Below are 24,341 nucleotides of genomic sequence, written 5' to 3' on the forward strand. Positions count from 1 at the left end.
CCCAAAAAAATACTTTGAAATTCGACAATTTTTTACTTTGAATCCTTCACTCGAGCTTAGTAAATGTGCCCCAACTTGTTCTTACCTTTACCTACCGGGGGCCTAACACCCTACACCCGTGTCAAGTAAAACTCATCCACAGTACAGCTAAGTTTTATTTTTTATCCCAGTACAGATCTTTCCTTGACCCATAATTCAGCATTGGCAAGCATGAAAAATTATTTTTGTATTTTGTAGAAAATTACAGTAGATGTGATGAAAAAGCTGTACTCCTTCAGGGGCCATCTAATCTGCATGCTTATGCCAATACGGAGAATTTACAGCTTTGGGGTGGTCAGAATTCATATGTATAATCAGTTTGAATTTCCAGATGGATATGTAAGAGGAAAAGTGCATTGGAGAAGCAGAAGTAGGTTGAATATTTAAGATCGAATGAAAAAAAAATTAGCCTGGGTTTTTTGGAGTTGCAGCAGGTTTTTGGGAAAAATGTACAGGTATAGGATTCCCCCAAATTTTTTTTTTAAAGTCCGTCATATCCACAAAAGATTAATGACAATAATAACGTAATTAAATTTTGCATATTTATACAGAAGGAAATATCAAATAAAGACATTCTGTTCAATAGAAAACTAGAATGCATTCCTCCCAACATTTTGGAGATAAAAAGAGGGACAAAAATTTAGCAATTTGCAACATTTTGGCCACGCCCATTTTTGTGCCACGCCCCCTAATTACCATGTTCATTTTGCAAAATTTGGCAGGTTACGTAAGTTTGAACATATTTCTGTGTTTTTTTTCAATTATTACAGTTTTGCTAATAAAGGTGAATTGCCCTTTAAGCTTTGAGTCTAACTTTTTCCAAGAGACCTGCTAATCTAAATTATTACAATTACTTATTTGCTTATCTCAAAATTGTTACAAAGTATCCTAGTTGCACCTGCTGGCTGTTCTGGGCTCTCTGCCAAAAGCCAATTAAGTTAGAATTTTTTTTTTCTGGCTGTTCAGTGCAGAAAAAGTCGGGACTTTCTGGTACAAACACGGGACTGAAGGTTGAGTTGTCAAAAGCGGGACTATCCCGCTGAAAAAGAGACAATTGGGAGGTATGCTTGAATGTGTATTTTTCCAACACGTCTAATATTTAAACAATGTTAACATGGTATGGATTGCATGAGATATGAAAAATAATAGTGGCGTCTGTTTTTTATGTATAATTAAGGTATGGAGATCCAAATTATGGAAAGATCTGTTTTCCGTAAGACCCTGGGTCCTGAACATTCTGAATAACAGGTTCCATACCTGTACTGGAATTCATGCTACGTATCATACATTTATGTACTGCTGCCAAATAGCACCAGAGAAAGTGCACATTGGTTTTATTTTAAAACAAATGTAATAACCTGTTAAAAAATATTCTTGGGTATAGTGCATAGATGCCACATGACTGAGGATGATAAGAAATAGTGCACCCCTGGATTTAAAATATAAGGATATTAGAAGTATCATGAGTCATCCTGCAGCCCTGTGCCTTTATATGGTCACAGAAGAATATTTACATTGGGGAAATGTCACTTTTACCCAGTGTTTCATGTGCTGATACTCACACGTACCAGTTTTCTAGTAGAGGTCTCGTATGTATTTACACACCTTGTCCAGTTTTTTGATTATACATCTCTCATGTCTGCATTGTTTCACATTACTATAACCCACAAGCCTTGCTTCTCGGGAACATCCCCAAATCTGTATTTACTGTACATACAAACATCAGCATCTGGTGTAAATGTTAGCATGCACCTTTAGTACTGAATCTGATGCACAGATGCAGGTTTCAAATTTAATGAATAGAGTTTAAATACAACCATCCAGATACTAAATGCTTAAATATCCATCTACACAGCCAGTAGTATCCCTATTTTTATTTGTAATATTAGTTTGCTCAATTGTAGTTACCCCTAGCAACCCAGGGCCGCCATGAGGGGGGCATAGGGGCCAAAGGGGGGTCCGGCTGTGCTGCAGTTTTTGAAATAGCTGGGCCCCCATTGGCAGCACCAAAGCCGTGCCGCCTCTTCGAAAGTCCTGAACCGCCAAGAAACCAAAGTCTTGAACTGCTGAAGTCCCAAAGTCATGAAAAGACCCAAAGTCATGAAAAGAGCCGAAGTCCAGAAAAGAGCCGAAGTCCCGAAAAGAGACGAACTTGAAGTCCTGAAGCCACGAGTTAAGTATTAGTGAACACCAATGTGTGTTTTTTTAAAAAAAAATTCAAAGCCCTAGCCACCAATGTATTCATTTAATCCTCTAAAGAAATAGCCGGACCCTCATTGGCAGCACCAAAGCCGTGCCGCCTCTTCGAAAGTCCTAAACCGCCGAGAAGCCGAAGCCTCGAACTGCTGAAGTCCCAAAGTCACTAAAAGACCCGAAGTCCTGAAAAGAGCCAAAGTCCTGAAAAGAACCGAAGTCCCGAAAAGTGCCGAACTTGAAGTCCTGAAGCCACGAGTTAAGTATTACTGAACACCAATGTGTGTGTTTTTTTGTTTTTTTTAAAGCCCTAGCCACCAATGTATTCATTTAATACTCTACAGAAATACCCGGGCCCCCATTGGCAGCACCAAAGCCGTGCCGCCTCTTTGAAAGTCCTGAACCGCAGAGAAGCCGAAGTCTCGAATTTGAAATATTTTATTTGGTTTTCACAATAAACCATAAAAATCAATATGATAACAAATAGTATGCAGAATAAGAACATTAATACAATACACAATGTATAACTTACAATGAAGTAATATGTAAAATAAAATAGAAACTAACAAGAACTATCACTAACTAAGCCAGTGGACTCACAGACATTCTTAAAAGAAAAAGAAGAAAGAAAAAGCCCATTGTCTTGGGAATGTCAGATAACCCCCCCTATGAACATTTTACAATTTAAGAAACTGAGATATTTGACTTCTGGTATTGGAGTCACAGAACTCAAAGTAAGGAGACCATATAAGTCTAAATGATTCTTTGGAATTATTTCCTTTAGTTTTTACTAATAAAGCTTCCTGCCAACTAAGCTGGTTCATATAAGCCATTGTGTCAATGAGGGAGACTCATTTTGTAGCCAACAGTTAAATAAAGCCTTTCTGGAGGCAGCCAAAAATAAAATTGTCAATATTTTCTTTTCTTGGGACTTAAATTCTATATTAAAATTTGAAGAGAGCCTACTATCATCTAGAAGCAACAAAGCAAAACCTGGAGATAATTACATTTTTATGTTCAGACTTGTAACTTCCTTCCAAAATATACTGATCTTTGCGATGTCCCGAACTGCTGAAGTCCCAAAGTCACGAAAAAATCCCGAAGTCATGAAAAGAGCTGAAGTCCTGAAAAGAGCCGAAACTTGAATTCCTGAAGCCGCGGAAAGACCTGAAGTCACAAAAAGACCCGAAGTCACGAAAAGAAGCGAACTTGATGTCCTGAAGCCACGGAAAGACCCGAAGTCACAAAAAGAGCCGAAATGTTGTTGTACAGGGCCCTGTGATTTCTAATTGCGACCCTGTAAGAACCAATATGACTTTTATTATTTAATAGATGCCCAGTAAAGTCGTCCTGTTGATTAGTGGCTATTGGTGACTTGATCTGTATCAAATTTTGCTCCTTAATTACATATGTTTAAACACGGGGCGGGGGTGCGACACATTTAGGGGGTTATTTATAAAAGTCCGGATTTACCTCAATATTTTCTGCTACAAACTCTTATCGGGTTTTTATGCTTATTTACTATTACATTTTCCCGAAAATTTGCTTTGCGGGAAAAAAATCTGATTTTCACAAATTTTTCAGACTTTTTCATCCGCTTTTCATTGTTTTTTTGTAATTTTCACCCGAAAACTTTGGGATATTGCCAGCGCACATCAAAAAATCATTGGGACTTCTCCCATAGACTTATATGCAACCTCGACAGGTCTAAGATGCGGGTTTTCAGATTCGGACTTTTCTATCCTCGGGGTTAATAAATTCTGAAAAATCAGTGATTTTTTAAAAGTCAGATTTTATAAAATAAATCACTGATTTTTCGTGCTTTTTGCATTCGGAATTTAGTAAATAACCCCCTAAGTCTGCCATATACAATGCTGTTTTGGCATCTCTTCCTGGAAAGTTTAACAACTCGTAGATCTGCAATCAACACCTTGCTTGGTTATACTAAAAACTTGATGCTGATCAGAGAAGGATTCCAGGGTATATAACCACAGATATTTCGGTACAGGTCATTCTCAATTGAGAAATCGGTTGGATGACTAGCAAAATGATCTCAAGGAGAGAAAAGAATACAGCAAGTGTAGTTGATTTGAGTTATTACTACAGATATACCATGAGCTGGATGAATGAGAACCTTCACAGACATACCTGTGGTTGGGGTGTAAATTATATATTCACCAAGTTTGCCGCAGTCTATTGATACAGTCTGCTATGAGCACCCTGGAGCTAAAGCCGCGTTCAAGGAGTTGGTAGCCATAGGGTAGAGTCCTGCAGCGGGTCGGGCACCCTTGGGTACCCGCGGGTTACCCACAAAAACCTGCGGTACCCTGCGGGTTGCATTTAGAAGTTCCAGGTGCGGGTATACCTGCGGGTCGGCGGTTCTGCGGGTTTGAGGGTTGCGGGTCGGGCCGCGGGTCTTCTCAATATCGATATTCACTCCTTTCTTCTGGTCACGTCTACTTCCGATGACGTCACTTCCGGTTTACAATGACAGCACTTCCTGTTTTACTCCTTTTTTTTCTGATCATGTCTACTTGCGATGATGTCACTTCCGGTTTACAATGACAGCACTTCCTGATTCTTGGTGGTCATCGGGTCGCGGGTCCGGGTTGCGGATAAGGTACTTGCGGGTAGCGGGTCCAAGCGGGTAAGAATGCAGGTTGCGGGTACGGGTCGGGTTCGGGTCCCAAAAAATGGACCCGCGCAGGACTCTACCATAGGGTGTCATTGGGTGCACTTGCAAATCAGAACAGTAGGTGGGATGGACATAGAGATACGAGGAATAACTATTCGGTAGTATAAGGTATTGATGCAAGTATTGATGGTGCTGATGTGCACAGCCACAACTGTGGAAACTTTTATACACTATTCCTATAGGGTCAACTGATGCAATAATTCCAAGTTTACAAAGTAAAATAAAAGGATGGATCCCATGGGCTTTAAGGGGCCCGGGTCTAGGAACCTTGGCAAAATCCTGGTAATCTTGTCTAGAGCACGTTGTTGATTAAAACTGGCCTTTATAGTAAGAATTATATTAAATCTGCATATTATAATGACATTTAAGATGATAATCATCTGCACCCTTTGTTAATTCCTCCCTGTGAATGGACAGAGGTACATAATTTTGCTCATTTCTGGCAGGTATTCTGTAAGCGAGCATAAACATCATATCAGGACACCTAGAGGCACATTTATCAAAGGTCAGATTTCAAATTCATACGAGTTTTTTTTAACTCTAATATATTCTAATATACTCGAAATACGACAGGGAGGTTATTTACGAAAAAAATTGAAATCTAAAACTCGACTAAACTGGAATCGAGTATTTTCTCCGAATACAAACTCGAATGTCAGGAAGGCTCATAACATCTTCAAATGGGTCAATGGACCTCTCTCATTGACTTATACATGAACTCAGCAGGTTTTAGGTGGTGAATAGTTAAATTCGAATTATTCTAAGGGTAAAGGTTTGATAAATCTCAAAATTTGAATTAGAAAATTCAAATCGAGTTTGGCTTATTCCCAATTCGAATTTGAGAGTTTTGACCATAAAAAAATTCAAAAAACAAATCTGCCCCCTAGATTCTTTCTGCCTTCAAATGCATGTGGTTTTTTTAGAATACCACATGGCATTCTAATTCACTCAATCAGAGATAATGTTTCCTTTAAACAATGTAAAACCTATACAGAAGATTGAGTTTGCCAACACTTAGAACTCTCTTTTTGTTTATTTTGCTACTGAAGCATCTGCCTGTTTTCGCTGTACTTCTTTCCCACACAATGTGTTGTTTTCTATAATATTTAACAATATTTTAACAAACCATAGAATTCCATTTTCTCAACACTATGGGCTTTAGCACACGGGCAGATTCGAGGAGATTTAGTCGCTTGGCCTGGCCTCGATTTTCGAAGTTGCCTTACAAGGAAACTTCAACGACTTCGGAAATCGAAGCGGCGTGAGTGCATTGCCCCAGGCGATTTTTCATTTTAGCAGGCGGAAGGCAGTTCGGGGAGATTGTCGCCCGAAGAAGAGGCGGTTAGTCGTCAGGCGACTAAATCTCCCCGAATCTGCCCATGTGCTAAAGCCCTAAAGGGCTTATTACTAGGCTTTAGATTGCTGAGATTGTTCTTTTATTTCATGATTGCAGAACAAAGTGTATTCAAGCAAATCACCAGGATATAAAAGCTATTATTTTGCCTAGTTGTTAATTTGTTAATGTTTCTGCTCAAGGGTGGGCTTGCAGGTCATGGTGAACGCTTACATTATCACTTGCCCGACTTCAGTGAGGATTTAAAGGAATTGTTCAGTAAAAACTGGGTAAATACATAGTCTGTGCAGAATAAAAAATGTTTCTAATATAGTTAGTTAGCCAAAAATGTAATGTATAAAGGCTGGAGTGACTGGATGTGTAACATAATAGCCAGAACACTACTTCCTGCTTTTCAGCTCTCTTGCTTTCCACTGATTGGTTACCAGGCAGTAACCAATCAGAGACTTGAGGGGGCGAAGCATGGGTCATAACTGTTGCTTTTGAATCTGAGCTGAATGCCGAGTATCTATTGCAAACTCACTGAACATTTATGTAGGAAGAAGTGTGGGAGTGACAGCCTTTGAGACGCCATTTTGTGATGTCCTGTGTGTCACTCACTAATCACCTGACAGGAAATAATGCAGGATCTAAAAGACAAACCCGTGAATCAATATTTTGTGATGTTGTGTGTGTCACTCGTGGATCACCTGACAGGAAGAAATTCAAGTTCTGTAACAGGAAGAAGTTTGAAGAGTAACAGACACATATCTGTCCATTCATTGGCTGATGTAGCCTAGCATGTATGTGTGCCCTCGGTTTGTATGTGAGCACAATAGAAGCCAGAAGGACAAGTATTGGTAGTTAAAATGGCAGGGTTTCATTATGGGATTATGTGACATACTGTTGTTCCGTACTGTAAGAATGGCAGATACTATTAAAAAATAGGATTTTCATGAAAAGACGTTATTTATATGAAATCATGTTTTACACATGGTCTGTTTTATTTGATATATTTTAATAGAGACCTGCAATTTTTGGGGGTTATAGTACCCCATTATGTTACTCCTTGCCTCTGCCTTCTCTGTTCTAAGGAATAGGAAAGAAAGATAACTGAATTCTTCCAGAACACTGGGCAAATTTAGATGATTAAAGGAGAATGAAGGTTCCACAAGATGGGGGAGGGGGTGCCAAATGTAAGGGCAGCACCACGGATTGTAATGATATTGCAGGCAGGTGCTCCTGGTAGCAGAAAACTGCACCGCCACGGGGTACTAGTGAGCAAGCAATCCTCTTCCTCCATTCTTCTTTCTTCCACTCTTCCATTACTTCAGAATCCAGCGTCCGATGCATGGGCAATAGAGTGTGGCTTTTAAAGGAGAACTAAACACTTTTTATTAAAATCCCCTACCCTCCCTGCTCCCCCCCCCAACATAGGTGTTACCTTGAATAAATGCCCCTAACTCTTTACTTACCCTTCATTGCAGATTCAGGGCATCAGAGTTCACAGACGCCATCTTCTTCTCTTTGGTAATCTTCGGGAACAGAGCAGCGTATCGGCGCATGTGCAGTTGGCGCAATCTTCTGGTAACGAACAACGGTGCATGCACCGATAGCCACGGAAATTGCCAAAGCACCAGAAGAAGACCCAAAGATTACCGAAGAGAAGAAGATGCCGCCCATGAACTCTGATGACCTGAATCTGCAACGAGGGGTAGGTAAAGAGTTAGGGGCATTTACTCAAGGTAACACCTAGGCTGGACGAGAGCAGGTAGGGGGGTCTATGTAGGATAGGAGAGTAGGGGATTTTAATAAAAAGGGGTTGGTTCTCCTTTAACTGTACCATGCATGTGCCCACACTAAGAAAGAAGGAAGAAAGAGGATCCCTCACTAGTGCCCTGTGACGGTACAGTTTTCTGCTACCAGGAGCACCGGCCTGGGGTATCAGGTAAGTCATGACAATCCTTGAGGGCTGTTGTCCGTACAGCATATCTGTATCTTAATACTGTCCAATTTAGCAGGTATTGTCCTACAGCTTTACTTTCCCTTTAAATCATTTGCTTGCAAAAAAATGTTTCTTCTTAACTTGTTATTTCTAAAATTGTAATTTATTTATGACCACAGGCTCCACAGAAGCATCGTGGCAAGATATCAAGGAAATGTAACTTCTGAGAGCCGGGCTGCGTTAAGGTGCGGAAGAGAAAGATCTGCCAGGTAAGAGCCAAGTGATTTTGGTACCATTTCAAATTCACGGCTGAATGCAAACCTTTGGTAAATGAGTTACAAACTGTTCAACCCGCAGGAATGTTTGCATTCAGTAGTCTCCTCTGTGAGGATGCTGGGAATTGTAGTTCACTAATAGCTGTAGTTATTTAAAAGAGACACTGTTTACAAATACGAGTTGCTTTTTGATGGCATTGTTTTAGAGTATGATGGCAGAGCTCTCCCAATTTAATTGATGACATTAGATTGATATTATGTTTATACATGGGAATTATTGCTGTATACTTTGATATTCTAGTGGTAGCTGATTGTGGATCTCTTTTCTGATTCTGAGCTGGTGCTTTTAACTCAGCTCTTGACTAGCTCCTATGTCGCCACATAGAAAGGTGTGTGTATAAAATATTAGACAGGTATTATTGACATAGACTAATCATTATGTGGGATTGGGCAAGAGTCACCCGAATGGTCATACTTCTTACAAAGGAAATCCATAGAGAGACACGTTGCATACATGGTAAATTACCTGAATTAAAATTTTGCATATTATTAGGCACACAAATCCCCCGATCTCCACCCAGATGCAGTAAACCTTACAGAGAACTTCATCTGGGGTATTTTCGATGACCCGCACCTGTTTGGTGCCACAAAATAAGGGACTTTACCCCTTGGGCCGAAAAACAAAATAAATCCTTACAGTGGCATACCTAGTGGGCTCCACAGCAAATTAATTTTAGAGCCCCTAACATATCCAGAGGTTGTCCTGTTTTAACAATACAGGTATGGGACCTGTTATCCAGAATGCTCGGGACCTGGGGTTATCGGGATAATGGATCTTTGCATAATGTGGAACTTAATACCTTAAGTCTATGAGGAAAACAAAGTAAACAATGAATAAACTCATTAGGCTGCCAATGATTTTCATAAGGATTAATTATATATTAATGTATTTATGTCTTTGTTATTACGGAAATCATTTTTAAAAATGTGGATTATTTGGATGAAACAGAGTCAATGGGAGATGGATTCTCCATAATTCTGAGCTTTCTGGATAATGGGTTTCCTGATAATGAATCCCATACCTGTATATATTGAAAAAAATGGGGCCCCTATACCTCCTAGGCCCCCTTGCAGCCACAGGGTCTGCTTTCTCTTTAGTTTAATAAATCCTTATTAAAGGGGAACTCCTGCTTCCAAAACAGAACCCCTAATATATCCATCACAGTTACCTGTTTCTTCAGTATGAAGAAAGTATGAATAAATGCCATTTTCTATGCTGAAATCCAGCTGTTTAACAGTTCTTCTCTTTCTGCATTATTTGAAATCCTGGCAGGGAAGGAGGGACTAAACACTGATGTTACACATTGTAACAACTTCTCCACAGCTTACAGACAGCATGCAGGAACTACATAACCCACAATGCATTGCACTGGGATGTTCCTTTCCTTATTGAAATCATGTGTGCAGGGAATTGTGGGGTTTGGAGGATGCAGGCTGAGGACAGATGGCTGTTGATACAAAGTAACAGTAGTCAGACAGCTCAGCAAAGTAGTCAGACAGATCAGCAGGAGAGAAGGGGGCTAGGCTTAGGGAACTGTTCCAAACCATTAAAAGTGCATATTTTTTAATTGATGTATATTGCAAATTTGCTTTAAATTATGTTTACTTTTCAAAAAGCTTAAGTTATGTTTTTGTGGAGTTCCCCTTTAAACAGAAAAATCATTGTGTCTAGTGACTATGTTGTAGCAATGTGTTCAGCAGAAATACAATTATATTTTGTTTTGAAATATATCTGTTTGTGCAACGAGAGAAAATTCTTTGAGATTTATAGCAATGGGAATCTTCACCATGCTATGAAATGTAGCCGCTACATACAAACAGGTTTCCAATTGCTTTGACCTTATAATTTGAGCTTTATAGCGCCAGACTTCAGCAGCAACTCACAATATTCAGGATTTAATTGAGTTGATTACCCTTCTCATTGCCCGGTGCAGCCTTTATTTAAATCTATACCAAACTATGTAGCTGCCAACCAATCAGAACTACAAGACTTACCCCTGCAGTGCAAACCATAAATAAAATCTGAAATCTAAAATGGTGTAATCTTCAGAAGTGGTGATAGTGTTCAGAGGAGCAGTAACATAACTATATGCTGTGGGGCCGGGTGCAGGCAGTGCATCCAGAACCCATCGGCCTCACGAGACAATTTTCACAGGGGTTTTGCTTGCACGCAAACTGCCAGCAGGCCCTAAAGGGTTGCGGACCCTGGTGCAGTTGTACCTCCCACACCCCTCATCAGGGCCGCCATCAGGTGGCACAGGGGGGATCGTCCCGGGCCCGGCAGAATTTAAGGATTAGCCGGGCCCCCAGAGCGTGCAAGCCGAAGTCCCAAAGAGCCGATCTGCCCGAAGTCCCAAAGTGCCGAACTGCCAAAGTCCCAAATAGCTGAACTGCCGAAGTCCCAAATAGATGAACTGCCGAAGTCCCAAAGAGCTGAACTGCCGAAGTCCCAAATAGATGAACTGCCGAAGTCCCAAAGAGCAGAACTGCCGAAGAGCCGAACTGCTAAAGACCCGAAGTGCCAAAGACCCAAATCTGCGAACAGTGGCGAAGCTGGGAAAAGATCCCCAGAGGAGGGGGTTACATTGGGAGAGGCTACAAAAAGATTGCTACTCTACCAGAGAATTTAGAATTATACTGTATATGTACCTGTATGTACACTGGCCAATTGACATTGATAAACGTGCCCATTCGTTAACAAAACTTGACAGTCTGGAAAGTTTTCATATATCATAGAATAAATCAAACCTCTGTGAATACTTTTTCACTTTCACTTCAGTCTATAATAAATCTGCAGTATGAAGGAAAATGGAGAGTCTTCAAATGTGAAAAAAGTAGTTTTATTGACGCACTACATGTTTTGGACCCCTCAGGTCCTTCCTCTGGTACAAGTTGCTTAAGTAACTTGCACCAGAGGAAGGACCTAAGGGGTCCGAAACATGTAGTGCGTCAATAAAAACTACTTTTTCACATTTGAAGACTCTCCAGTTTCCTTTATACTTCATGTTGTGGAGATGGCAGTGATTGACAAAATTAGGCTTTTGTATAGTCCATTATTGTATAGGAAATACGTGATCACTCTTGTAATTTAAAAAGATAAGTGGGCAAAGTGATAGTGTCCCTTTAATGCTCTCTTGGTATTTCAAAAGAAATCCGCTCTATTTGAAGATAATATCCAAGAAATGCTGAATGTATTAATAAAAAAATTGTGTTCCTTTTTAATTGATATAATTAACAAAAAAAACATCCAGGTCCACAAGGAACTTCTGAACGTGAGTGCTGTAAAGGAGGGGAATATATATATATATATATATATATATATATATATATATATATATATATATATATATATATATATATATATATATATATATATATATATATATACAGTGGCGTAACTAGTTGTTACTGGGCCCCATAGCAAATTCAATTTAGGGCCCCAAAATATTTATAAGTTGGCCTATTTTACCAAGATATATTAAAATTTCTAATTAATTAGGGTCTCACTGGGCCCCCTACACTCCTGGGCCCCCCTGCAACCGCAGGGTCTGCTTCCTCTATAGTTACGCCCCTGTATATATATATATATATATATATATATATATATATATATATATATATATATATATATATATATATATATATATATATATATATACAGTATATATATATATAAAATCTAGCATGCCAATTACTAAGATAACATGGCCTGAATAAAGCCACACAGAGCAGTTTTGTGCAGGTTCTGCTAGGAAATCAATGATGGTCTTTGTGTATTTAAGCCATTAAGTTCATTTTCCCAACAGTCATAAACCACATTTCCAAGTAGCTTCATTTATTTTATAAATATAGCCTAAAATACTCCTATTTGCAATTTTATATGAATATACTATTCAGGAGAGATGGTAAAGGTTTGACACATACAATAAATAAGATGAGTAATATGAGTATTGCAAAACAAAACAAAAAAAGGTTCTGTGCGCACTAATACATAATGTACACTTACTGCCTAATGTAGTTGTATGGAAAAAGTTACCCCAATGTTTCTATATATCTGTGACCTTGTTATGAGCTAAGGGGGCCCAGTCTGAAGGTCAGTTAGGGGGAGATTTGGGGTGAGTGTTTATTTGTGCCCTGGGTACCCCTGGAACTAAAGCAGGGTCACTGTTACCCCAATGTTTCTATATATCTGTAACCTTGTTATGAGCTAAGGGGGCTCAGCCTGAAGGTCAGTTAGGGGGAGATTTGGGGTGAGTGCTTATTTGTACCCTGGGTACCCCTGGAACTATAGCAGGGTGACTGTTACCCCAATGTTTCTATATATCTGTAACCTTGTTATGAGCTAAGGGGGCCCAGCCTGAAGGCCAGTTAGGGGGAGATTTGGGGTGAGTGTTTATTTGTGCCCTGAGTACCCCTGGAACTATAGCAGGGTGACACCCCAATGTTTCTATATATCTGTAACCTTGTTATGAGCTAAGGGGGCCCAGCCTGAAGGCCAGTTAGGGGGAGATTTTGAGAAAAATCTGTGCAAATACTAGATAGGATCCAGCATCGGACTGGGCCGGTGGGAAGCAGGGAAAAAACGGTGGGCCCCTGCCATCATGGGCCCCCGCCGGCCCAGCCCACTCTCCCGATGTCCAGACCCCCAAATGAAAAGTAATCGTTGCGCCGGTATCGCATGCGTGTCGGTGTTCGCGCATGGGCACCACCGTTTGCGCACACACGCCGGCGTGTGCCAAGACGTTTGTGCATGCGCGGGGGCCCCGGAGTATAGTTACCCGGTGGGCTCCCCCATTTCCAGTCCGACCCTGGTAGGATTGTCTGATACAAAAGTGTGAATAAATCTATTTATGTTGTTACTATCACTTTAAATAAACAAAATTCTGATTTGCCAGGCTTTCATGTAAAGTTTTGCCTGTGTTTCTGTGTTTTGGAAGTGCTTTTTGCAGAAGTGCCAGTGAGCACATAGACAAGTAGAAGTTTTGCCCTCTAAATTCCTGGGTCTGCAATCATTATAATTGCTTCTTTTATATCTTTCGGTTGAAAATGCGGCTTTTAATCGCTAGAGCAGGAGCCAAGCCGAGCGCAGCGTTCTGGGATCTGTGCAAAAACTCCAGCTGTGTGAAGCTAAATGTAAAAATGAGCACATCGCCTCTGGCCGTGTAAAAGCTTCAAGCACACACAGTGAATATGAAATTTGATGTGCCAACTCAGCTCCACAGAAATATATGTTCAGCCACAAGCAGGAAAATATTAAACTTTGCATAATGCTTCTCAATGGAGCGCCGGCCCTTTAATCCAGCAGCTAACATGAATGCAGGAACGCTCGCTGCTCTACCATCTTGGTCCGACCGCTGAAGAAAGTGGCCTGGTCATCATTAAAAGAATATCCCAAGTTACTTTGTCTGGGGGAAGATTATAGTCATTCTTTGTGCTCCGCTGCCTGGTGAGATCTGTGATTGATTGATATAGAATGATCAATATAAGAGAACCCAGCCAAGTAAAAACAGCTATTAAAGGAAAACTATACCCCCAAAATGAACACTTAAGCAACAGATAGTTCATATCATATTAAGTGACATATTAAAGAATCTTACCAAACTGGAATAAATATTTAAGTAAATCTTGCCCTTTTACATCTCTTGCCTTGAACCACCATTTTGTGATGGTCTGTGTGCTGCCTCAGAGATCACCTGACCAGAAATACTGCAGCTCTAACTGTAACAGGAAGAGATCACCTGACCAGAAATACTGCAGCTCTAACTGTAACAGGAAGAAGTGTGGAAGCAAAAGACACAACTCTGTCTGTTAATTGGCTCATGTGACCTAACATGTATGGTTTGTTGGTATGCTTGTGAGTACAGTGAATCCTACGATCCCAGGGGGCGGCCCTTATTTTTTAAAATGGCAATTTTCTTTTTATGATTACCCAATGGCACATACTACTAGAAAAGTATATTATTATGAAAATGGTTTATTTACATGAAGCAGGGTTTTACATATGAGCTGTTTTATGCAATATCTTTTTATAGAGACCTACATTGTTTGGGGGGTATAGTTTTCCTTTAATGAGCTATTAATAATCATTTAATAATGCAACACAGGCATCCCAAGTTCGACTCTAACTCCAGCACTATCTGTTTGTTTGTACAGCTATGGGACCTGTTATCCAGAATGCGTGTGACCTGTTGTTTTCTGGATAACGGATCTTTCCTTAATTTGGATCTTCATACCTTAAGTCTACTAGAAAATCATATAAACATTAAATAAACCCAATCGGCTGGTTTTCCTCCAATAAGGATTAATCATCTTAGTTGGGATCAAGTACAAGCTACTGTTTTATTATTACACAGAAAAAGGGAATCATTTTTGTTGGATTATTTGATTATAATGAAGTCTATTGGAGATGGCCTTTCTGTATTTTGGAGCTTTCTGGATAAATGGTTTCTGAATAATGGATCCCATACCTGCTTGTGTGATTTTTTCCCCCACTTAAAAAACATATATGTATGAAGGGAAGCCCAACCCAGGTGAGGCTAGGATTGGTGGATGGATGGACAGGACAAAAAAAGTCTAATTATATGGAGATTACTCACTAATAGTCATCAATTAGCTTTCATTCATGTATTTATGATTCAACATTGTATTACATCCCATAAAAAAAGCTGTGATGTGTAACATAATAGCCAGAATACTACTTCCTGCTTTTCAGCTCTCTTGCTTTCCACTGATACCAGGCAGTAACCAATCAGAGTCTTGAGGGGGGCACATGGGACAGAAATGTTTGCCTTTGAATCTGAATCAATTGCAAACTCACTGAACAGTTATGTCCCATGTGGCCCCCTTTAAAGTCACTGACTAACTCAGAGTTAGAGAGCTGAAAAGCAGGAAGTAGTGTTCTGTTCTGTTTGACACCCAGTCACTCCAGCCTATATACATTACATTTCTGGCTAACTAACTATATTAGAAACATTTTTTATTTTGCACAGCCTATCTATTTACCCAGATTTTTTGTAAACATTTTTGGGAAAATGTAATAATAAATAAGCGTAAAAAAACCCGAGCAGATTTGATCAGAGTTTGTAGCAGAAAATATTGAGATAAATTCGGACTTTGAGAAATAACCCCCTTCATGTTAATGAATCTATTATTTCTATGTGTAAATATCTATGTGTAAGTATGAGTAAATACCGCATACATGTACCAACTGTACTAGTTTAGAATCGGCCCTAGGGCCACAGGTTACGCCAGCCTTATAGTACGGTGTCATGTTTTCCTATCTATAAATTCTCCACTCTGTCGCACCCACCACCCCTTTAGTTAATCCCATTCTAACACAACTCATTCATGGCGGATTATTCCCCCCCTCCATTTGAAAGCTTGCTTGTGTAAGTAGCTTGGCCCCACATGAGTCTAAATATTGTGCATAAAAGTTACCCACCAGGAATGACTGTTCTGCAGTTTAATCTCCTCGATTTTATTCCGAGCCTCCCATTGTCAGGCATAAAAGCAGGAAATAAATGTGGATCATATTTATCGGTGCACAGCTTCTTGAAAATTCCATCTTCTCCTCCCCGGTGAGTTGCTAGTTTATAGTGCCAGCCTTCAGATTGCCAGCCTTCAGATTGCCGGTATACTGACATGCCCAGGCACTTCACTGTGTCGAGGTGTGGCACAGTTGTTCCTATCTGAGGAATAGCTCCTGATACATTCGGGGGTTTATTTTTAATTACATTGGTATAGATTTCCAAAATAAGGCTGAAAGGGCATGTAAAGTCTAAAATAGAATAAGGGTAGAAATGCTGTATTTTGTATACTAAATATAAACACGAACTTACTGCACCACAAGCCTAATCAAACAAATAATTTATTCTTTCAAAGTTGGCCACATGGGGTCACCATCTTGTAACTTTGTTATACATCTTTGCAAGACTAAGACTGTGCACATGCTCAGTGTGGTCTGGGCTGCTTAGGGATCGTCATAAACAAAGCTGCTTGAGTTCTGCATGGCTGGGAAGTAAGGCTGGGGCTCCCCCTGCTGTTCATAAGTATAATTGTTTCCCTGCAGAGCAGTTAGGGACCGTCTGACAATTCCTATCCACAGCAGTAAATGAAGGGAGAATTTCACTGCATACAGTCAGGTTTCTTATAAAAACGGTACACATTTTTTAATTAAAGTATATTGGAGATAGGTTTCTTTTTCATTAAAGAAAGTATAAATGGGATTTTATTTTTTTGCCTTTACATGCCCTTTAAAGGAGAAGGAAAGCTAACGAAGCAATTTATTGCACAATAGTGCAAGCGTTAAGATTATATTTATTCTGCAGAATGCTTACCCATACCTAAGTAAACAGCTGTAGAAGCTCTCTCTGTTTGTTTAGGATAACAGCTGCCATATTAGCTTGGTGTGACATCACTTCCTGCCTGAGTCTCTCCCTGTTCACCCGTAGCTCCGGCCTCAGATTACAGCAGGGAGAGAGGAGCAAACTGAGCATGCTCAAGCCCTAGCTCTGGAGGTTTAAGCTGAAACAGGAAGTCTGATACAGAAGCCCATGAGTACACAATAGAAGGAAAGAAAATGTGGGGTTTCTTTTGACAGAGGACTCAGAGCAGCATTACTATGAGGGTTTACTGGTGTATTTATATAGACCTTTCTGATAAAGCTTACTTAATTTTAGCCTTTCCTTCTCCTTTAAGGGCCACTCTTGTGTCCATAGTACAATGAAATGGCTACACATCGCATGCTATCTCTGTGTATAGGCTTTGAGCAATCCTAGGGGACTGTTCCTGCTGAACTGTACTTATGAAATACCTATACTGGCATAGTTATAAAGTACAGACTAGGGGCCCCTTCCTGCTAACTAATTAGTTCTCTGGAAAAAAGGCACTTGCGAGGGGACATGATTACACTTTACAAGTACATTAGAGGACATTATAGACAAATAGCAGGGGATCTTTTTACCCATAAAGTGGATCACCGTACCAGAGGCCTCCCCTTCAGACTAGAAGAAAAAAACTTTAATTTGAAGCAACGTAGGGGGTTCATCACAGTCAGGACAGTGAGGTTATGGAATGCACTGCCGGGTGATGTTGTGATGCTGATTCAGTTAATGACTATAAGAGGGACTTGGATGATTTTTTGGACAGACATAGTATCAAAGGCTATTGTGATACTAAGCTCTATAGTTAGTATAGATATGGGTATATAGAATTTAATTAAAAGCAGGGAGGGGTGTGTGTATGGATGCTGGGTTTTCATTTGGAGGGGTTGAACTTGATGGACTTTGTCTTTTTTCAACCCAATTTAACTATGTAACTAACTACTATGTAACTATGAATAGATCTGTAGATTCTGGCAAATGCAAGGAGGCTGCTGTAAAATGCCATAGACAGTCCCAATTTAGTGGGTTTATGTAAGCCTGAAATAGGTTTTCCTTTTCTGAGTTTTAGCATACAACAAAGATAACACAATTCATTAATAAAAAATCTTATACACATGTAACACCTATTTGGGCTGCATAGCACACAAATAGTTAAACTGTCCAGCTAGCAGTAGAGTCATGGGTTACACACGACTTCACACAACAGGGTCAGGGCCTTCGCCATGTGGAAGTGTTCCCTCTATGGTGTAGTGCAACTACATCCCCCAGGCTACTGTGCATACAACAAAAGATGGGCGCCAGGAGGTTCTTGCAGTAAAACAGAAAACGGTTTATTTAACTATGCACGAGGCAAGTGACCACAGGTTTAGTAGTCACACAGGAGCTGAGGCAATAGCACATTTCTCACACAGAGCTGCAGGCATTAGGCATTTCTCACAGAGGAAAGGTCTCCATTAGGCATTTGCAGAATTCACACTCATTCCCTCCTGGAAGTTGTCAGGAAAGCAGCTTGTACCCTACAGTCCCTCTTCACTGAGGTCCCTGACTGGAGGCAACACACAGAGCCTCTGGGAAGCTCCTCCCTTACTGCAAATCCTTGTTGGAGCTTCAGCTGCTCTTTCTCTCTCTGCCTTTCTCTCCTAGAGAGACTATGACAAGTCTGCCCTAGTGCAACTATTCCTCATTCACGGGGTTACCTGGTCCCCGACTTCTTCTCCAAAGCACATGGGCCTTTCTGGGCCTAGTTGTACCCAGGCTCCCCTGAGCACACCCAGCTGGATCACCATCCACAGGCCAAAGAGGAAGTGGCCACTCCCTACACACACTATATAGCAGTGTAGCAGGGGAGTGTCATTCTCTCCTGGCAGATCACTCTAAGAAAAAGGTGGGGGCCTTAAAGCTGCAGGGCACATTACCCAGTAGGGGCCCCTACACACAATATAAATTTAAACTGTTAAAGGAGAACTAAAGCCTAACTAAAGAAGTAGTTAGAAATATTGTACATGATGTTTTGTGCTTCTGTACCAGCCCAAGGCAACCACAGCCCTTTAGCAGTAAAGATCTGTGTCTCCAAAGATGCCCCAGTAGCTCCCCATCTTCTTTTCTGCTGATTCACTGCACATGCTCTGTGCTGCTGTCACTTACTGAGCTCAGGGAGCCACTCACAATATACAGTACACATAGAATAGAAATGTCACAATATAACGCTGATTAGTAATTAATACAGATAATTACTACATGGCAGCACAGAAACCAGTGCAATTAGCATCAGAATTGAATATATTATATTATATTACAGCCAGGGAAGCTCATTTTCTGCTGGATAATTAGTGACGAACCCTAAGCTTAGCTTCTCAACAGCCAATCAGAGCCCACTGAGCATGTGAGTGTCACAGACACTTTCCAAGATGGTGACCCCCTGTGACAAGTTTGAAGTCCTGGATCATTGCTGCTATTGCATACCTCCCAACATTTTGGAAGTAAAAAGAGGGACAAAAAATTTTTTTCCGCATGTAGCGCAGCAATTTTTTGACCACACCCCTTTCTGTGGCCACACCCCCTAATTATCAGGTTTGTTTTACAAAATTTGGCAGGTTATGAAAGTTTGAAAATATTTCTCCTTATCTAAACTGTGTTTTTGTGTCTCAAAATTGTTACAAAGTATCTTATTTGCACCTGTTAGCTGTTCTGGGCTCTCTGCTAAAAGCCAATTAAGTGAGAAACTTTGTTTCTTTTTCTGGCTGTTCAGTGCAGAGAAAAGAGGGACTTTCCAGTACAAATGAGGGACTGCGGGTTGAGCTGTCAAAAGAGGGACTGTCCCTCCGAAAAAGGGACAGTTGGGAGGTATGCTATTGACAAGCTGATACTTTAGCCTCGTGCAATAAGTTCACTATATAAAATATGGTATTTTTAGCCATAAACATTTTTAAGGTTTCGTTTTCCTTTAAATTATTATATCCATGTGTGCAAAAAAAAAACAGTCAATGAAAAGAGGAGAGTAAGTGCACCTTGGGTGCAAAAGGCAGAGGCTGTAGTTTATAACCATCAGGCTTATCTCGCGTGAATCTGCCGGCTTGTAAGCTTCCCGGGGAGAGTTGTCAAATTTTAAAGCTCTGTGCATTTCTCCTGCCAAGATATGTTTTATAATGATTATATCCATTTGTATTGCTTGGCACCATGGGCATACACAGGAATTTGTCTTTCGCAACTCGTTTATGAGACAACAATCGCAGGAGAAAATCACAGTGTCACGTAGCTTTTGACTGTCCCCGGTAGGATTTGTGATGGGACGGTGCCTGGGCAGTGTCGGACTGGGCCGGCGGGACACCGGGAAAAACCCCGGTGGGCCCCGGGCTCTTGTGGGCCCCGCCGGCCCAGATCCGCTACTTAGTGGGGCGGCGCGACCCCACTTTGTTTGGGGTCGCGGTAGAATACAATGGCTGCGCATGCGCACAAACGCGGCGCCGCGCGCATGCGCACAAACGCGGTGCCGCGCGCATGCGCACAAACGCGGCACCGCGTTTGTGCGCATGCGCACTAGCCCCCCTGCAGCACTCCGGAGCGGCAGTGGCGGCTGGAGGGGGCCCTGGGGCAGTAGCCCCGGTGGGCCCCATGCCTCCCAGTCCGACCCTGTGTCTGGGGCTTTAATTAATGCGGGGACTCAAACAGTGGGCAACACTATCATTCTCCTCTGTCTTCTTGGGGTTGGTGTGGGGAGCCTTTAAGGGTAGGGACACACTGGGCCATTTGGGGAGATTTAGTCGCCTGGCGACTAATCGCAGTGACTTTTCTCCCCGAATGCTTCCCCTCACTCTGCGCCTGGATAAAATGAAAAATCGCCTGCGCTAATCACACACGGCGATTCGTTTTCTGAAGTCGCCCGAAGTTGCCTCACGAGGAAACTTCGGGCGACTTTGGAAAACGAATCGCCGCGTGTGATTAGCGCAGGCGATTTTTCATTTTAGCCAGGCGCAGAGCGAGGGGAAGCATTCGGGGAAGATTGGTCGTGGAAAGTCACGGCGATTAGTCGCCAGGCGACTAAATCTCCCCAAATCGCCCAGTGTGTCCCAGCCCTTACAGTTACAAAATTCGTTTTACAGGTATGGGATCCATTATGCGGAAACCTGTTATCCAGAAAATACAGAATTATAGAAAGGCTGTCTCCCATAGGCTCCATTTTATCCAAATAATCCAAATTTTTAAAAATGATTTCCTTTTTCTCTGTAATAATAAAACAGTAACTTGTACTTGATCCCAACTAAGATATAATTAATCCTTATTGGAAGCAAAACCAGCCTATTGGGCTTATTTTCATGATTTTCTAGTAGACTTAGGGGCTTATTTACTAAAATCAGAATGCCAAAAACCCCCCCAAAAAAAATCGGAATTTATAATTTCCCCGAGGAAGCAAAAAAGTCTGAATCTGAAAATCCGGCATCTCAGATCTGCCGAGGTTGCATATAAATCAATGGGAGAAGTCCCAAAGATACTTTGATCTGGGATTCGTACTGGGATTCGTACATTATTGCGAAGATTTCGTGGTAAAAATCAGAACTGAGTTTTTGGGTGGAAAATCAGAAAAATTTGTATGATTCGGCTTTTTTCACACAAACAAAGTTTTTGGCAAAGTGTATTGATAAATAAGGAGAAAAAAACAGTTCAGATTTGGTCGCAGTTGTTTTCAGAAAATATTGTGAAAAAAATGGACTTTGATAAATGGGCCTCCCCAGGTATGAAAATTATGGAAAGACTCATTATCCAGAAAGCCCGAGGTCCCAAGCATTCTGGATAATAGGTCCCATACCTGTACAGTAAAATGAGTTACTGCTAACTCTCAAAATAAATGTATGTGGCACTTTTCATTTCCATGAATCGAGATAACTAGAATTTTTCAGCCAAGCCATAATCTTCTCTCTAATGACAGAAAACCATTCTTCTTATATTTCTATGAGAAGCTTCATCCAAATTTCTTGACCTCTTTGACAGCTACTTCTTCCTCCTGGGTGACATCTCACTTAAATGCGCGCTTCCTGCCAAAACCTGAAAACGATCAATTCTTTTCAGAATAAATGATAGTTTTTAGTGTTTCTGAGCGTCCCATGAAATCAGTGGATGTGTTCTTTAAAGGACAAGGAAAGTTAAATTAAAGAAGTCGGTAGAAATGTTGTACATGATGTTTTGTGCTTCTGTACCAGCCCAAGGCAACCACAGCCCTTTAGCTGTAAAGATCTGTGTCTCCAAAGATGCCCCAGTAGCTCCCCATCTTCTTTTCTGCTGATTCACTGCACATGCTCTGTGCTGCTGTCACTTACTGAGCTTAGGGACCCACTCACAATATACAGTACACATAGAATAGAAATGTCACAATATAAGGCTGATTAGTAATTAATACAGATAATTACTACATGGCAGCACAGAAACCAGTGCAATTAGCATCAGAATTTAATAATCAGCAAACCTGTAACATCAGCTTATATTACAGCCAGGGAAGCTCATTTTCTGCTGGATAATTAGTGACGAGCCCTAAGCTTAGCTTCTCAACAGCCAATCAGAGCCCACTGAGCATGTGAGTGTCACAGACACTTTCCAAGATGGTGACCCCCTGTGACAAGTTTGAAGTCCTGGATCATTGCTGCTATTGACAAGCTGAAACTTTAGCCTCGTGCAATAAGTTCACTATATAAAATGTGGCATTTTTAGTTCTATTAAATTTAGGGTTTAGTTCTCCTTTAAGGGTTATGCTAATCAGAGAAGCCCCTTGCTTCCCTATTCTAGATCCGTTCTTGCAGTATCCTTGAATACTTTGTTTCCCTTTGTAGTCGATGATGTTTTTATTTCTAAGTCTCTATTTTGCTATTTATATAAAATCTCAATGATCAGCTCATGTCTCTGCATGAATTTTTTGTATTTTTTTCCTTAACGTAAGTGAAACACGCAATTCCCGTTTTACCCTCCTCCACAGAAATATAATTTTCCTTTCCTCCGCAGAGCAGTGTATTAGTTCCACCAACAAAAACATTTAAAAAAAGGCCTTTGGCTTTTAATACACGTGTTTTTATTTTGGGCCATATTTTTCATATACAGACCCAGCTCTGAGTACTAAAATATGCAACATATGTCTCAATGAAACCAGCAGATATCAATGCACTTCTGGGTTAATTGAATGTTTACATGAGTTTTTTTTTTTTACCAGATTTGAGATATGAAGGTCCAAATGATTTCAACATCTTTTATCCAGAAAAAGACAGGTCCCCAGTATTCTGGATAACAGATCCCATACCTGTACCTTTACTGAGACCCAAGGCTCAAGAGAGATCCAATACCTTATAACGATTTAGGCTTAAAGGTAAAGTTAAGTTAAGTTTAATTTATGTATGTTGTAGATTAACCTATTCTTGGTAAAGTTTCTGTTGGTCTTCAATATTTGACTTGAAGGGGTTGTTGACCTTTGAGTTAACTTTAGGTATGATGTAGGGAGTGATATTCTGAGACAATTTGCAATTGGTTTCCACTTTTTATTTGGGGTTTTTGAGTTATTTTGCTTTTTATTCAACAGCTCTCGAGTTTGCTGTTTAAATTATTTGAACCCAATAGGATTATGGGGCAAATTCACTGACCGGTGAAAATTCACCAACGCTGGCTTTGTGCACATCGCGACACTTCGCCAGGTGTAAATTCGCCTGGACAACGCTAATTCATGAAGATCCGAAGCTGCGCACAGGGTAACGAACGCTGGCAAAGTTGTGCTAGCGAAAATAAGTTCAGCAGTTCTTAGTAACGCTAGTGTTGGCTAATTTGCATACGGCGTGTAGTTACAATTACTTTACGCAAGGCCAGGGAACCTTAATAAAATAATATAGAGTTGTTATATTGCCCTACACATGTGCCCACTGTATAGTTTAGGTGCCATGAGTTAGCAAATGTAGGGGGGAAGGAGGGTACCCCAAAAAAAATTTAGATCTTTTTCAGCCTATCACCCTGTAAAAAGGAAAAGACGCCAGCGTTATTTGGGACTTCGAAAATAACTTCAACTTTTTTATGAGGAAGTCCTATCTACTCTATTGCACTTCACCTGGTCTGAGGTGGAGAAGGCAAGTCTGGCGATAGAGGTAACGTTCAGTAAAATCAAAAACTTAGTGAATTTGCATAGCATCGCTCTTTCGCTACAGTGAAAATTCACCTGGCGTTAGAGTGCGAAGTTGCGCCAGCGACCGTTAGTAAATCGGAGAAGTGCCGAAATGACAGAATTTTCCCCAGCGTTAGCCACTTCGCCCTTTAGTAAATTTCCCCCAATGTGTTTTGATAAAGAGACTGGAATATTGTAATACGCCCTCGGCGCGTCCAAGATGGCGGCACCCGGAAGAGGCCATGCGGCGTATTAACGCTGGCGCATCCTATGGACGCTGGCGTCCAAAACGTG

The 24,341-nt window shown here is 40.8% G+C and overlaps 1 protein-coding gene across 1 annotated transcript in view; it reads left to right on the forward strand.

Annotated features, from left to right (window-relative positions):
* The window catches only part of LOC108718261 (kelch-like protein 29), a 610,001-nt gene that overhangs the window by 184,139 nt on the left and 401,521 nt on the right, over window positions 1-24,341 (forward strand). Inside the window, exon 3 of the mRNA XM_041565068.1 lies at window positions 8,385-8,474. The gene's annotated coding sequence lies outside the window, so the exon portion shown is untranslated. The remainder of the gene's footprint in view (window positions 1-8,384; window positions 8,475-24,341) is intronic.

This window comes from Xenopus laevis, chromosome 5S, assembly GCF_017654675.1.
Source record: "Xenopus laevis strain J_2021 chromosome 5S, Xenopus_laevis_v10.1, whole genome shotgun sequence".
In the NCBI taxonomy this organism is placed as follows: Eukaryota; Metazoa; Chordata; class Amphibia; order Anura; family Pipidae; genus Xenopus; species Xenopus laevis.